The sequence below is a fragment of the Halichoerus grypus genome, chromosome 1, assembly GCF_964656455.1.
Source record: "Halichoerus grypus chromosome 1, mHalGry1.hap1.1, whole genome shotgun sequence".
Classification (NCBI taxonomy): domain Eukaryota; kingdom Metazoa; phylum Chordata; class Mammalia; order Carnivora; family Phocidae; genus Halichoerus; species Halichoerus grypus.
Window position 1 is genome coordinate 108,257,741 of NC_135712.1, and position 13,051 is coordinate 108,270,791.

Consider the following 13,051-nt stretch of genomic DNA (forward strand, 5'->3'; position numbering starts at 1 on the left):
GGTTGATATCCTTAACAGATCCCAGCCAGGCTGCTTTTTTATAACATTGACTTAATCACCGGTTACAGAGAATTTTCTCCTTATCTGCAATTACTCCAAGTTAGGCTCTAAGTAATGTCTGTCTATGGCTTTAGCTACCTGTATTCAGAATTACACAGAGCTTAATGAAGTTGTTCAGTTCCCAGCTTTATTAGCAAAAAGCTTGCTCTAACTCTTTATCCTCCAAAAATGATGTCTCTGTATTTGTGCAGCATTCCATCTCTCTGATTGGTCCCTCACTGAGAAAGTCTCATCCTGTTTTAGATTTTGGCACGGCTTCAGGTTTGTTGTAACCGGAGCCAGTCCTCCATTGCATGAAAAAATGGTGTTCTCTGTCATTCCCTGAGTTGTGCTACACAGAAGCCCATCACTGGGTTCTGATATTTAACCATTTCATGTTCATTATCATGTAGGATTTCCATACTACACATGCCTCTTTCTGTTCTAAATTCTGTGAAAAATGAGCGAAAGAGAGTCACAGAAGTACAGGTGGAAAATCCTTTATCTCATGTATGCTTCTGACCGTCAGATTTCTAAAGTCCTATTTAATGCCCTTAAAGCCAAGCTGGCTTCCAATCTATGAATTAATTATCCATTCATAAGACAAACTCTTTTCTATCTGCCTTTTCCCATAGGTACACTTGTCTGTCCTGGCCTGATTCAGAATCCCTAAGGCAGAAGTCACAGCTTCAAATGCATTGAGTCCAGTCAGAATATATGAATGAATGAATGAAGGTGAAAGAAAAGAGGATTAGAACTGTGGTAAGCAGGCTTACAGGCCTTCTCTAGACATCCTGCATGGATCCCAAGTTCAAATCCAGATGTAAATAAGATAGCATAATCCATAGATATAAAATTAAAATGCCGTGTACAAATGCATGCATGCATGTGTGTATCTATGTGTGTGTGTGTTGTGTTCTGACCATCCCACTTGGACAGGAGCTTTTTTTATGTGAAGTATTGTATGTTATGAAATTTGCATGCATAATATACATCTCTTAAGCCAATTAAAAATGAAAATTTCACAGTTGATCCAGAAGTCCATGCTGGAGGTAAGCAAAGTGCAAGATAGCAGTTTCTCCAGGAAGGAGAAACAGCAGAACTCCAATTTCTAGGCAAAACAAAATGCTAAAAATAAATTCCAAGCAGTGAGCCTGGGAGGAGGATTTAACAGCAGTGTCAGGGTCTCTCACCTTATTGGGGAGATCAATGAGAAAACGTCTTTTTCTGCAATTAATGGTTTTAGCATTTTAAACTGAAAAAATGCCAGGGTAGACAGAAGCAACGCTGAGGCGGTCCTGAGACCAAATACACTGAGGATTCTGCCGCTTCGTAACTGTCTACATTAATTCATTTTTTTTTTTTAAAGATTCTATCTATTTGACAGAGAGAGACACAGCGAGAGAGGGAACACAAGCAGGGGGAGTGGGAGAGGGAGAGGCAGGCTTCCCGCGGAGCAGGGAGCCCGACGTGGGGCTCGATTTCAGGACCCCGAGATCATGACCCGAGCTGAAGGCAGACGCTTAACGACTGAGCCACCCAGGTGCCCCTGTACATTAATTCTTAAATAAAATCATCTGAACGACTTGGAATCTTGAACTATGAAAGCAAATACCATAGAAAACATTACTGAAAGCCCCATAAATTTTATTTATTTTGAAAAGCAAAGGTCAAAAATCAAAGTGTCTTGAGATCAATCTTCTAAATGAGAACTTAAAAAAAGTTTTGTACCGGGGCGCCTGGGTGGCTCAGTCGGTTAAGCGGCTGCCTGCAGCTCAGGTCATGATCCCAAGGTCCTGGGATCGAGCCCCACATCGGGCTCCCTGCTCGGCAGGGAGCCTGCTTCTCCCTCTGCCTGCTGCTCCCCGTGCTTGTGCTCTCTCTCTCTGTCAAATAAACAAATAAAATCTTTAAAAAAAAAAAAAAATAGTCCTTTGTACTAATGTTCCCCAATAACTAAATTTTGTGTATTAATTATAAAAATACTAGATCGTATACAAACCTAAATGAACAAGGATCAGAAATCTAATTTCAGATAATAATATCAATATAGCAAAATGATTTGAGTAAATATCAACCATGATTAAATTATCTGTAGGGCCGTGTCTGAATTCTTCAATTGAAAATGTACCTGCCTTTAACAGGGACACGGGAAGAAAAAGTAGAAAACAATGAAAAAGAATTTGTTTTATAAGTGCCATATTTCTTTGTAAAACAAACAAAAACACAGTTGTTCTTACAGTATTTCTTCAACAACTCAGGAAGGTGATTCAATACTTGGTAAGGGACAGAAATGATCTGGAGCCACCTTGTGGTCATCACCTGTAATTGGATGTGGTTTTTAAAACAAGCATGGAACTGTATTCTAGAATAAATAAAGGTGGTTTAGAGCTGAAAAATTCTCTAATTTCTTTCAGAATGCTAACATTATAAACATAGACAAAATATTTATATGGAAGAAGTGCCAGACAGAAATATTTTTGTAGGGACGCCTGGGTGGCTCAGTCGGTTAAGCATCTGCCTTCAGCTCAGGTCATGATCCTGGGGTCCTGGGATCGAGTCCCGCATCGGGCTCCCTGCTCCGTGGGGAGTCTGCTTCTCTCTCTCCCTCTGACTGCTGCTCCCCCTGCTTGTTCTCCCTCTCTCTCAAATAAATAAATAAAATTATATATATATATATATATATATGTGTAGGTATGTACACACACACACACACACACACACATATTTGTAATGGAAAGCAGTAATAATGATGCCAGTAGCAGTCACTCACTTATTCAGTGCTCCCTGTGTGCCAGGCACTGGGCTGTGGGTCTTGTGTACCTTCATTCACTGGGTGGGAAGAAGGCTTTAGGGAAAACCAAGGTAGACTAAATCAGTCTCTTATCCAAGGCTGCATAGATTTAGTAAGAAGTGCAGCTGGGATTTGAAAGTCAAATCCTTAACTACCCTTTTAAAAATACCTACTATATATCAGGCATCAGGTTAAGTGCTTTCTATTTGTTATCTAATCGTTATAACATTCTTATGGGGTAAATATTACTACATCCATTATATAAATGAAGAGATTCAGACAGATTATATAAACCTGCCCTAAGTTGTTAGCCGAAACTGACAAAGCTAGAATTTGAACCTAGGAATATTTAGTCCTAAAGATCACACTTTTACTTATAATATGGTATATTTCATTAACTACATCATAATTCTTTAATTGTATGTGTATGGATTTATTCATTCATTTACTCACTCATAACACACACACACAAAGAAGGAGGGTGTGGGGTGGGGACAAAGAGAAAGGCTAAGACACAGGCTGCTGGGTTTGAGGCTCAGGGTCCATCTGACAGGGTCTAGGAAGAATCTATTTTCTTCAAAGCTAGCCAAGTCTGTTTAATATGGCTTTAATTATGAAGGAGGAAGGCTGAGAGAAAATCCCACATAGATGTATATACATCTGGGTGTTATGGACGTTATTCTGAGTTGTTCTCTCATTTACACACACACACACACACACACACACACACACACACACCATGGTACATTTTCCTTTAGCTGGCATACTTTCTCCTCCTTCCCTTGAGTAAATCTTTCCTTTCCAAGTTGATACTTGGACATCAGTTTCCTGAGAAGTTTCCCTGACCAGCTTCCCTAGTCTAATGTCCTTGAAGTTTCCACATACCGCGTCCCCCTTCTGCCTTTCCCAGCACTTTGCACATTTCTCTGTGGTTGTATTTTCCTATGCCCCATTAGACTCCAAGCTCTGTCCATGCCACTTCCTCCATCAGTGGACCACTAGAATTCAATAAATCTTGTTGGCAAATGAATTAAGATCCCCAAGGAAATCAGTATAAATCACAAAAATAAAAACAGTAAGTACCAGGGGGTGCAGAGTAGAAGTATAAATTATGGTAAAGTGGATGCACAGAAGGGGCAAAGGGTCTATTTGATCTGAGGAAGGAGAAGGTTAAAAATATTTTTCTTAATGAGATGGTATTTGATCTGTGTAGGGGCAGATGGGAAGGACAGAGGTATCATCATAAGGAATGAGATGTGGCCCTCAAATATTAATGTACATGAAAAATAAATTGCCTGGTGAATTTGTTAAAATGCAGATTCCCTGGCCCAATGCCTAGGAATTAGAACCTTGGAGCCCATATTTCTAAAAAAGGCCCTCAGTTGATTTCAGCGCTGATGATCTTGGGACCTCATTTTGAGGAAACCAAAGGCATGAAAAGCATGATGCATCTGAGGCCATGCAAGAAGTTCACTGTGGCTGGGGTTTGTGATGCAGGGGAAGAATGTTGGAAGGTATGGTTAGGAAATAGTTGAGGCCAGGTTATGAAGAGCCTTGTGGGTCATGCCAAGGAATTTAAATTTTATTCGGTAGTTCTATGGAGCCATTAGTCACCTAAAACAAGGGAGGAGATAAGATCAAATACGCTTTGACTTCACTGTAGAGTGTGGAATTCGTGGGAGAGAGACCGAAGATGGGGTGCCCACCACATGCCTCCCCCACCCATTGCCTCGATGGATCTGAGCTCTTGGGATCCATAAATTTTCTAGGATGGTCTCCTTAGCTTGTGTTTTCACATCAGTAATAATGTGAGATGAAGGTAATCTTTCACCAAGTCATCTCATTGGTTGTTTTATAACCCATACTACTAGCAAATTCTAGTGGCTGTCTGCGTTTGTGCTTCTCTCTGCATCATGCTTGTGAATAAGCAAGACAGTGTTGGAAAGTGTTGGAACAGTGCCTGGCACAGAGTAAGGACTGCATGAGTTTTCACCATGTTTATGACTGCTTTTTTTAGAAACCTCTTCTAGGCTGTGGGCTTTGTTCTCCTGCCATAATTGCAGTGACTTAAGCAACTGCCTGACAGAGCCACAGACCTCTTCCTAAGTCTGAGAGATATGTTGTAATGGCCTTCTGACGTGGCCTTACTCAAGTCTACTTTATTAGTACATCCCTATTAGAGAAGGAGCCTCTTGAAGTCATACCAGACTTTGTAACTGAGATCCCCACGCAGAGAACATGCATCTCTGTCACGACCTCACTTACATGATTAATTACCCAGGATCATGGTGCCAAGCTTGAGATCAGAGGGAGCTTGTTTGGGCACCAGATTTGATTGTCTTCTGTCCAATATCTGAAGACTCTAAAATGGTTACTGTAAGTATCCTTTGTTACTTCTCCTCCTGTATGTAGATTGGTGGATAGGAATAAGGCATTTGGGAATCTGGGATATTGTAAGGTGGAGCGTGTCAGGGTTTAAGTATAATGAACTCCAGATTCTCCTCCTAAAAACAATCCTTGTGTCTCACATCCACTCTATGGAGGCCAACACCCTAATGTTCATGGATTAATTAGAAAGCAAGAGAAGCACATGTGTTATGTACAACTCTTGCATTTACATGGAATGATAACAAAAGAATCTTGTCACCAGCAAGTCACACACATACACACACAAAACCCTGGAGAATGTTCTAACTAGTGTATTACTTCAGAATCAAGGGATTTATAAGGACCCATCCAGGGTTCTCCTGGTGGCAAAGAATTAGGACTGACTTCTTTGTTCTATCCAGTTTGGGGACTGGGCACCAGTCCTGGGCACTGGGCTTTAGCCCTGGATTCCTGGCACATTTCTCATGGGCTACTCGTCACTTCAGTCATCAGGGAGCATCTCTCCTGGATGCTCTCCCTCAAGATTTCTTTCCCTCTTTTCGTCCTGCCCTTGGTTTTGTTGACCCTTTAACCCATATAGGGTTGTGTGCCCTCATTCTGATTCTGCCTGGGTTGAGCAGGGCTCACTGGGGCCCTATTTCAAGAGCCATTTGTTACTCAGGCCTCTGTGTATTGATGTCAGTAACCCAGAGTCAAGTATACTGCTTCACAAAAACAACACTTCTCTCCAGCCACAATTTAGAAAGTGGCTGAAATCTTCCTCAATCCACCACCAAACCCTGGGCCCTTCCCACAGTTCTCTTATGACTTTCTATAATGCTTACATTCTGTAGGAAGACCTGACGGTGGATCCTACATGCATAGTCCATCATTGTTTTTCTGTGTCAAGGTATTATGCCAAAGGCATGTAGTAGCCAAAATGAAAACCCACTCAGAGTTTTTTCTTCAACTTATGTAAAAAAATGGAGGTGGCTCTCTTTGCCCCCTTGTAACCAAAATGGAGAAAAGCAGCTGAGGCTCCCACCCAAATGTCAAGAAATGAGAGTGAGGAGAGGTTTGTTGAGTGTAATGTCTAGGAAAACTATCTATTCTTAGCTCCATTGTCTTTCAGCTTGGGCATAGAGTTCCTAGAAAGTTCTACTCTTTGTTAGGGGATCCCCTGGGAATAATAGGCTCTTTTGTTCTCTAACTGAAGCACACTTCAGAGAAACCAGGTCCTAGTGTTCCTCCCTTGATGGGGATGGGCTCAAGCTGGGAGCCCTAGAATTTCTGGGCCATCCGGAACAGACTTTGAAGTAGCACCTGAAAGGAGCCCACTCCGTAGATGAGTCATTTAGATCAAGGCTGTCTGGTTCTATTCTGCTTCAGAATAGAGTCAGAGTCGGATTAGATGCTGACTGTTTGCTGGTTTTTATCAACTCTTGCTGGTATATACCACTGTAAGCAAGTTTTGCCCCTGAGCCCTCTAGTGATAAGTAGATGATGTGGAAGGGGAGAGGAGTTCTCACTCCCTAAATTTGACCCTAAACCTACTGGCTACCCTTTAGTAGCCTAAGGCATCCTAACTTCAAATCACACTGCCTGTTTAGTGTGTAATAATTTATAGACGTGTAATTGTAATTTTTCTGTTTTTTTTTTCCCTACCATCATGATTGGTTATCTGAAATGCAAATATATTGCAATGACAAAAAATGCTTTATGGTCATTCATTAAGCTCTCTGAAAATGCCATCCTTGTGGAATGCATCTGGAAAAGTCACAGTCCCTTAAATTCCATTCAGTGCCTCTGTTCTTTTTTTCCAGCCTTTGTTCCTTCTTTTGGAGGGAAGAACAAGCACTCCCCAACTTGCAGCTTTTGGTTTTATCTTTCCTTCCATGCTCCACACGATCTAGCCAAAGTGAGGCAGCCACCACCTCATGTTCCTTCCAGGTTGTCTCTGATGGAGACCACTCACCATGGAACCTGTCCTGAGAGCCTGCAGTGGACAAGGATCGTTTATGCTTAGAAGGAACTGAGGTGATACTGACTTATGATAATGCTACTCTGGCTGGTATCTGAGGTCTGAGCTGACTCCCCACACAGTACCCATGACCTCTTACCCCACAGCCTCTTCCAAAAATCCCAGATTTCACATAATGCGTTGCACCTCCAGGGTGCTCCCAGCACTCAAGACCAAGAGGCCTAAGATCTGAGGCCTTGCAAGGGCATATGGCCAAATGTGTTTCACAGATTTGAAAGGAAGTGACCTTCTGCCACCTCCTGGCATGGCCCTCCATTTATCTGTACTCATATCTCTGCCTGTGGAATTAATGGCTTCAGAGGAAGGAGCCTGGTGCTAATAGGTGGCAATTGTGGAGGGAGGAATCTGGAGGGGTCATGCAGGGTTGAGCCTAATAACAGGCCCAGGCCTATGGCCCAGAGGACTTTCTTTCTCTGACATTCAGCACGTTTTGTCCTACAATAAGAATATTAATAGCTAATGCTTATAGAGCTTACCCTGTGCTGGGCTTTCTTCTAAATTCTTCACATACATGAACTCAGTCCTGTTAACCCCAACACTAAAGAGAGATTTATGAGGGAGAAAAACCCCAATTCTGTAATCTCATCCATGAGTCACCTGAAAAGCAATCCCACTGTTTTTCTCTTTAATTCTGGGTCGAAGTATGAGGCTAATGTAACAATCTCTACTGGTTGTTTTCCTTGGCATTTCTGTAGGACAAGCCCCATCCAAACTGGCCCCACAGTTAGCCTGATCCTGATTCTCTATTGAATGTTGACTCAGCGGCAACCCTGGATGCTCCCCCAACCTTCCCCCTTAGAGGGAGCCCTATGCACCTTTACCATTCATACCCTGCCCACCGATTCCACAGCACACTCAGCTATGTTTGCTCATTAGAGTAGGATGTCCATTACATCTGATCTATATAATGATGTCATTCAAATAAAGCAGAACACTACACCACATTTTCAACAATCCTGGACAATAACTTTTCAAAATGTAACTTCAGCATATTGCCCCTGTACTTCATGGCCAACAAATAAATACATTAACAAAATCTATTTCCTCTTCTATCCTTGATAGATATTGCAAAAGTCCTCTTCAATTGCTTTAGAACTCCTCCTTAAAGCCCTTCTTCATTCAATTCAAATAAAGTCATGACAATATACTCCAGGATGTCATCTGTCTCACATAACTAGCAATCTGGATGTAATTTTAAGCTCAGCTGGGATTCTCCATGTACAGAAATATTTAGCAGTTGGCTGAACAGAAATAGTAATATGTTACAGAAATGAAGTAGTGTCCATTTCTTTCCTCTGACTGGGCAGCCTATAGCTTACTTACAACATAGCACTTCTATTCTGCCCCTTTAGTCCTTGCTAACATGAGCTGTTTCTCCGTGTGTTTCTTCATGAAGACAATTTCAGATTTCTACACACAGAGATACATTTCCTCTTCGTACACACTACTAATTTGCCTCTATTTCTTTTGAGGAGGCAATACTATTCCATTATTGTATTAGTTAGGATGCTTTTGATATCAACTAATGGAAACCCTAACTCATATTAGGTGAAGCAATAAAAACAATTTATTGGCCATGTAAAACAAGTTCAAGAATTAGTCTGAGTTCTAGATAAGGCTTGATCCAGTAACTTAGCAAGGTAACCTGTGATTTGACTGCTTAGTTATCCTAAAGCATTACAAATGGCTTTCAACTGCTTCTAGTGGCCATATTCACACCTAGCAGTAAGAATTCTTCTGTTGATTTCTAGTAAAAGCAAAGAAGTTCTTTTCTCAAAAGCCCCAGTGCACATTTTCTTGCATCTCAATGTCTAACTGTCACACCCCATCTCTAGGCAATCAGTTTGGGCTGGTAAATGGTACATGCTGACTCGCTTAAACTATGCAGGGCTCACCTCTGATAATGTGGGATCAGCTTTTGTCAAGCACAGAGGCCTGCTTTGAGGAATATATTTTCATAGGAGGAAGTAGAGCTTGGGTACAGCAAGCTACCCTACCATGACCACAATTCTGTCATAAATCAAATCCCACTAATTGTCAAGGAAGCCTGTGAAGTGTTACTTACCAACTCTTGGTGTGGCCTGTTTCACATGCACTTTGTGTATTTCCCATGCTCTTTGCTTTGGTATGCACAGATATCTGAAGCCTTAAGCACGCTTACTGGGTCCCTTCTCAACTATTTTTTTTAAGATTTTATTTATTTATTTGCCAGAGAGAGAGAGAGAGAGAGCACACGTGCATGCACAAACAGGGGAGCAGCAGGAAGAGGGAGAAGCAGGCTCTTTGCCGAGCAAGGAGCCCAATGCGGGACTCGATCCCAGGGCCCTGGGATCGTGACCTGAGCCGAAGGCAGACGCTTAACCAACTGAGCCACCCAGGCGTCCCTCAACTATTTTTTTGTGTGAATGACTAGGTCCTGAGTCAAGTGCTTTACATGTTTACACATTAGAATTTCACAGAAGCCTTGTGCAGCAGATGCCATCAACTTCTTTTTGCAGATGAGGAAACAAAATTAATTGATTTGCTCAGGGTCACATAATTAGTAAGTGATGGACTCAGGATTTAAATGGAGGTAGACTCTCTCTAAAACCTGTAGCCTTAGGGACTATGCCATGCCAACTACCGTGTCTCTAATGACCTGAGACTTACCAGAACTGCTGGGACTATGGATCCTGAGAAACAGACTGAGGGTTCTAGAGGGGAGGGGGGTGGAGGGATGGGTTGGCCCGGTGATGGGCATTAAGGAGGGCACGTACTACATGGAGCACTGGGTGTCATACGAAAACAATGGATTGTGGAACACTACATCAAAAACTAATGATGTAATGTATGGGGACTAACATAACATAATAAAATTAATTAAAAAAAAAAAAGAAGTGGTGGGAGAGCAACATGCACTATTTTATATATTCTTGGGGCTAATAATTTAGTATCAGGAAATGATGAGGAGTAAGTAGAACTCTTCTTTTTTTACGTTGCTTTTCATCTTTTCTGTTAGGGGAAGTGATCTTTGATCAGAAATAGTAGTTCAAATAGTGGTAATAAAGAATAGATTTTGAAGCTGGGTGAAGACATTACAGAACACCTAGCCACTTCCATGAGTCCTTGTCTTTTTGCCCGGACAAATTAAATACCAGGACCTGCAAGCAGCTGTGCCAGAGTCAGACTGCTGAAGCAATGACAGTGATCTATGGTAATGGGAACTACTCCTGAAGCCTAGAGATGGGCAAAAGGAAAAAAATAAAAATAAATTAAAAAAAATAAAAATCCCCTAAGTAAATAAACAAATGAACAAACTAAATAAATAAATGAACAAACAAATACATAAAATTTTACACTAAAGACCGAAGAGCTGTTGATTGTGGGCAAGTGCCAAAGTAGTTACCAAAACAATAATTTATTAGCACTTAGAAAAGGAACCAGCTCTTCCAAATAAAAATGGCAGACAGAAGATGGGTGTTTACTTCTGCTTTTTTCTTAAGACTCAAAAATCACAATAAAGAATTTTAAAATGCATGAATCTGAGTATATGTAGCAGCAGATGAGAGGGCTCCACATTTTTGAAGTTAACAATGCAATACATGCATGGTTACTCACCTAGAAGTCCATTGAAAATGAAACCTAAGCCTGATAAGACAGAAAAATCAATGAGAAGTAGGTCTGTCCACTACAAACCTGAAAAGGCTTAGGGAAAGGAGACAAAAGTGGGGGTAGCCATCATGCATAAAAGGGGGATTAAATATAAGTTATAAGGACTCCTTTCTCCTGCTTGGATCATATACTCTGGTGTCCCGAACCCCAACCATGCACAAAATTGGAGTATTTCTCTTAGGAAAAATGACATATTCAAAAGAAAAGCCTACTGGCTGCATAAATGACTCCTTATTACATTCATTATTTGGATTCAGCTATGTCTCCCTTCTCATCAAGCCACAAGTCTCTCAAAAGTAGGGACCATGTTCTTTTCCAGTCTGTATTCCCAGCATCCATCCCAGTGCCTAGAAAAAAGAAAAAAATGTATAATAAAATATTTTTGTTAGTTGGATACAGTGGGAATTTATACCCGTTAACTCAAAATAGTCCTCTTTGAATCCTGAGATACTATGACTATAAAACAAAAACTAAATTTCCCAAAAAATTATCAAGATTGTGTGTAATAGAATGTGACCATTAAACTGTATAATTGAGAAAATGGGAATCCACTGGGTACAGGGTAGTATCTCATATAGGAAGTAGTGCAGAAAATGCAATCATTTCCTCAAAATATTTATTTTTTCATTCTCCATTCATATATAGTTTCTTTTTCCTTCTCTTCATTCTGTTCACTACTCTCTTCACATTTAGAGACCATGTAAGTTTGCTGGGTGGTTATGGTGGATATTATGTATCTCTATGACTCTCAGTCTTTTTTTTTTTTAAGATTTATTCATTAGAGCGAGAGAGCACACAGTGTGGGGAAGGGAGGGGCAGAGGAAGAGGGAGAGAGAAACTCAGGCAGACTTCTGCACTGAGTGCAGAGCCCTACGCAGGGCTGGATCTCAGGACCCTGAGATCAAACCTAAGCTGAAACCAAGAGTCCAACGCTCAACCCACTGTACCACCCAGGCACTCCTATGACTCTCAGTCTTTTATAAACTAGCCAGTGCCATGTGTCCACTGGTTAGCCATTCCTTGTGTTTAGAGTTGAGGACTTTGGGAACACCTAGGAACAATTTCTATTGGGAAACTTTTGTGACTAACTTTGGGGAAATTGGGGATTTCTGAACCATGTGTCTATAGCATGCTTTTTAACAGACAGGTCTCATGGAGTTGTAGGAATAGGGTTAATGCTTTTTTTTTTTTTTTTTTTCCTTATTATGACTGGCAAAGCTACAAAATATCTCCTCCTAGCTGCATAACCCCACTGATTTATCTGGGTCATTAGGCTTATTTTGGAGATAATTCAACTGCACAAAATTACATAGATATATTAGAAAAAAAGTGGTTACAAATATAATACCAGTAAATGAGTCTTATTTTGTTTAACTGAAAGGTTCATGAGGGCAGGAATCATGTCTGTTATGTTACTCACTGTATCTCTAACATGTAATATAATACAGAGTACGTATAATACAGAGTAATAAAGAGTAAGCACTCAGTAAAATTTGCTAAACAAATGAAACACGTAATTGTGGTAAGCCTTTAATTATCTCCTCAGATATAAATTTATAATGCTATTATAAATTTTGAACCAAATCAATGTTTTTGATTATTGCATGAATGTAAAAAAACCCAAAACAACAACAACAACAAAAAACCTCTTCCATAATTAAGACAGTGTGCTATTGGCAAAAGATTAGACAAATTGATCAAGGGAACAGAACAGAGAGTCCAGAAATAGACTCACATAAATACAGTCAGCTGATTTTAAAGAAAGGAGCAAAGACAATACAATGGAGTAAAAATAGTATTTTCAACAAATGGTGCTGGAACATCTATATGCAAAGAAAATGAATCTAGACACAGACCTTATACCCTTCATAAAAATTAACTCAAAATGGATCACAGATCTACATGTAAAATGCAAAACCATGGAACTCCTAGAATATGATATAGGAGAAAACCTAGATGACCTTGAGTATGAATGTGACTTCTTAGATGTAACACCAAGCATGATCCACAAAAGAAAGTGTTGATAAGCTGGATTTTATCAAAATTAAAAACTTATGCTCTGTGAAAGAAAATATCAAGAGAATGAAAGAACAAGTCACAGACTGGGAAAAAATATTTGCAAAAGACACATCTGATAAAGGACTATTATCCAAAATATA

The 13,051-nt window shown here is 40.4% G+C and overlaps 1 long non-coding RNA gene across 1 annotated transcript in view; it reads left to right on the forward strand.

Moving 5' to 3' along the window:
• The window catches only part of LOC144379924 (uncharacterized), a 107,226-nt gene that overhangs the window by 80,600 nt on the left and 13,575 nt on the right, over nt 1–13,051 (forward strand). Inside the window, exon 5 of the long non-coding RNA XR_013443460.1 lies at nt 675–801. This is a non-coding gene — a long non-coding RNA (uncharacterized LOC144379924). The remainder of the gene's footprint in view (nt 1–674; nt 802–13,051) is intronic.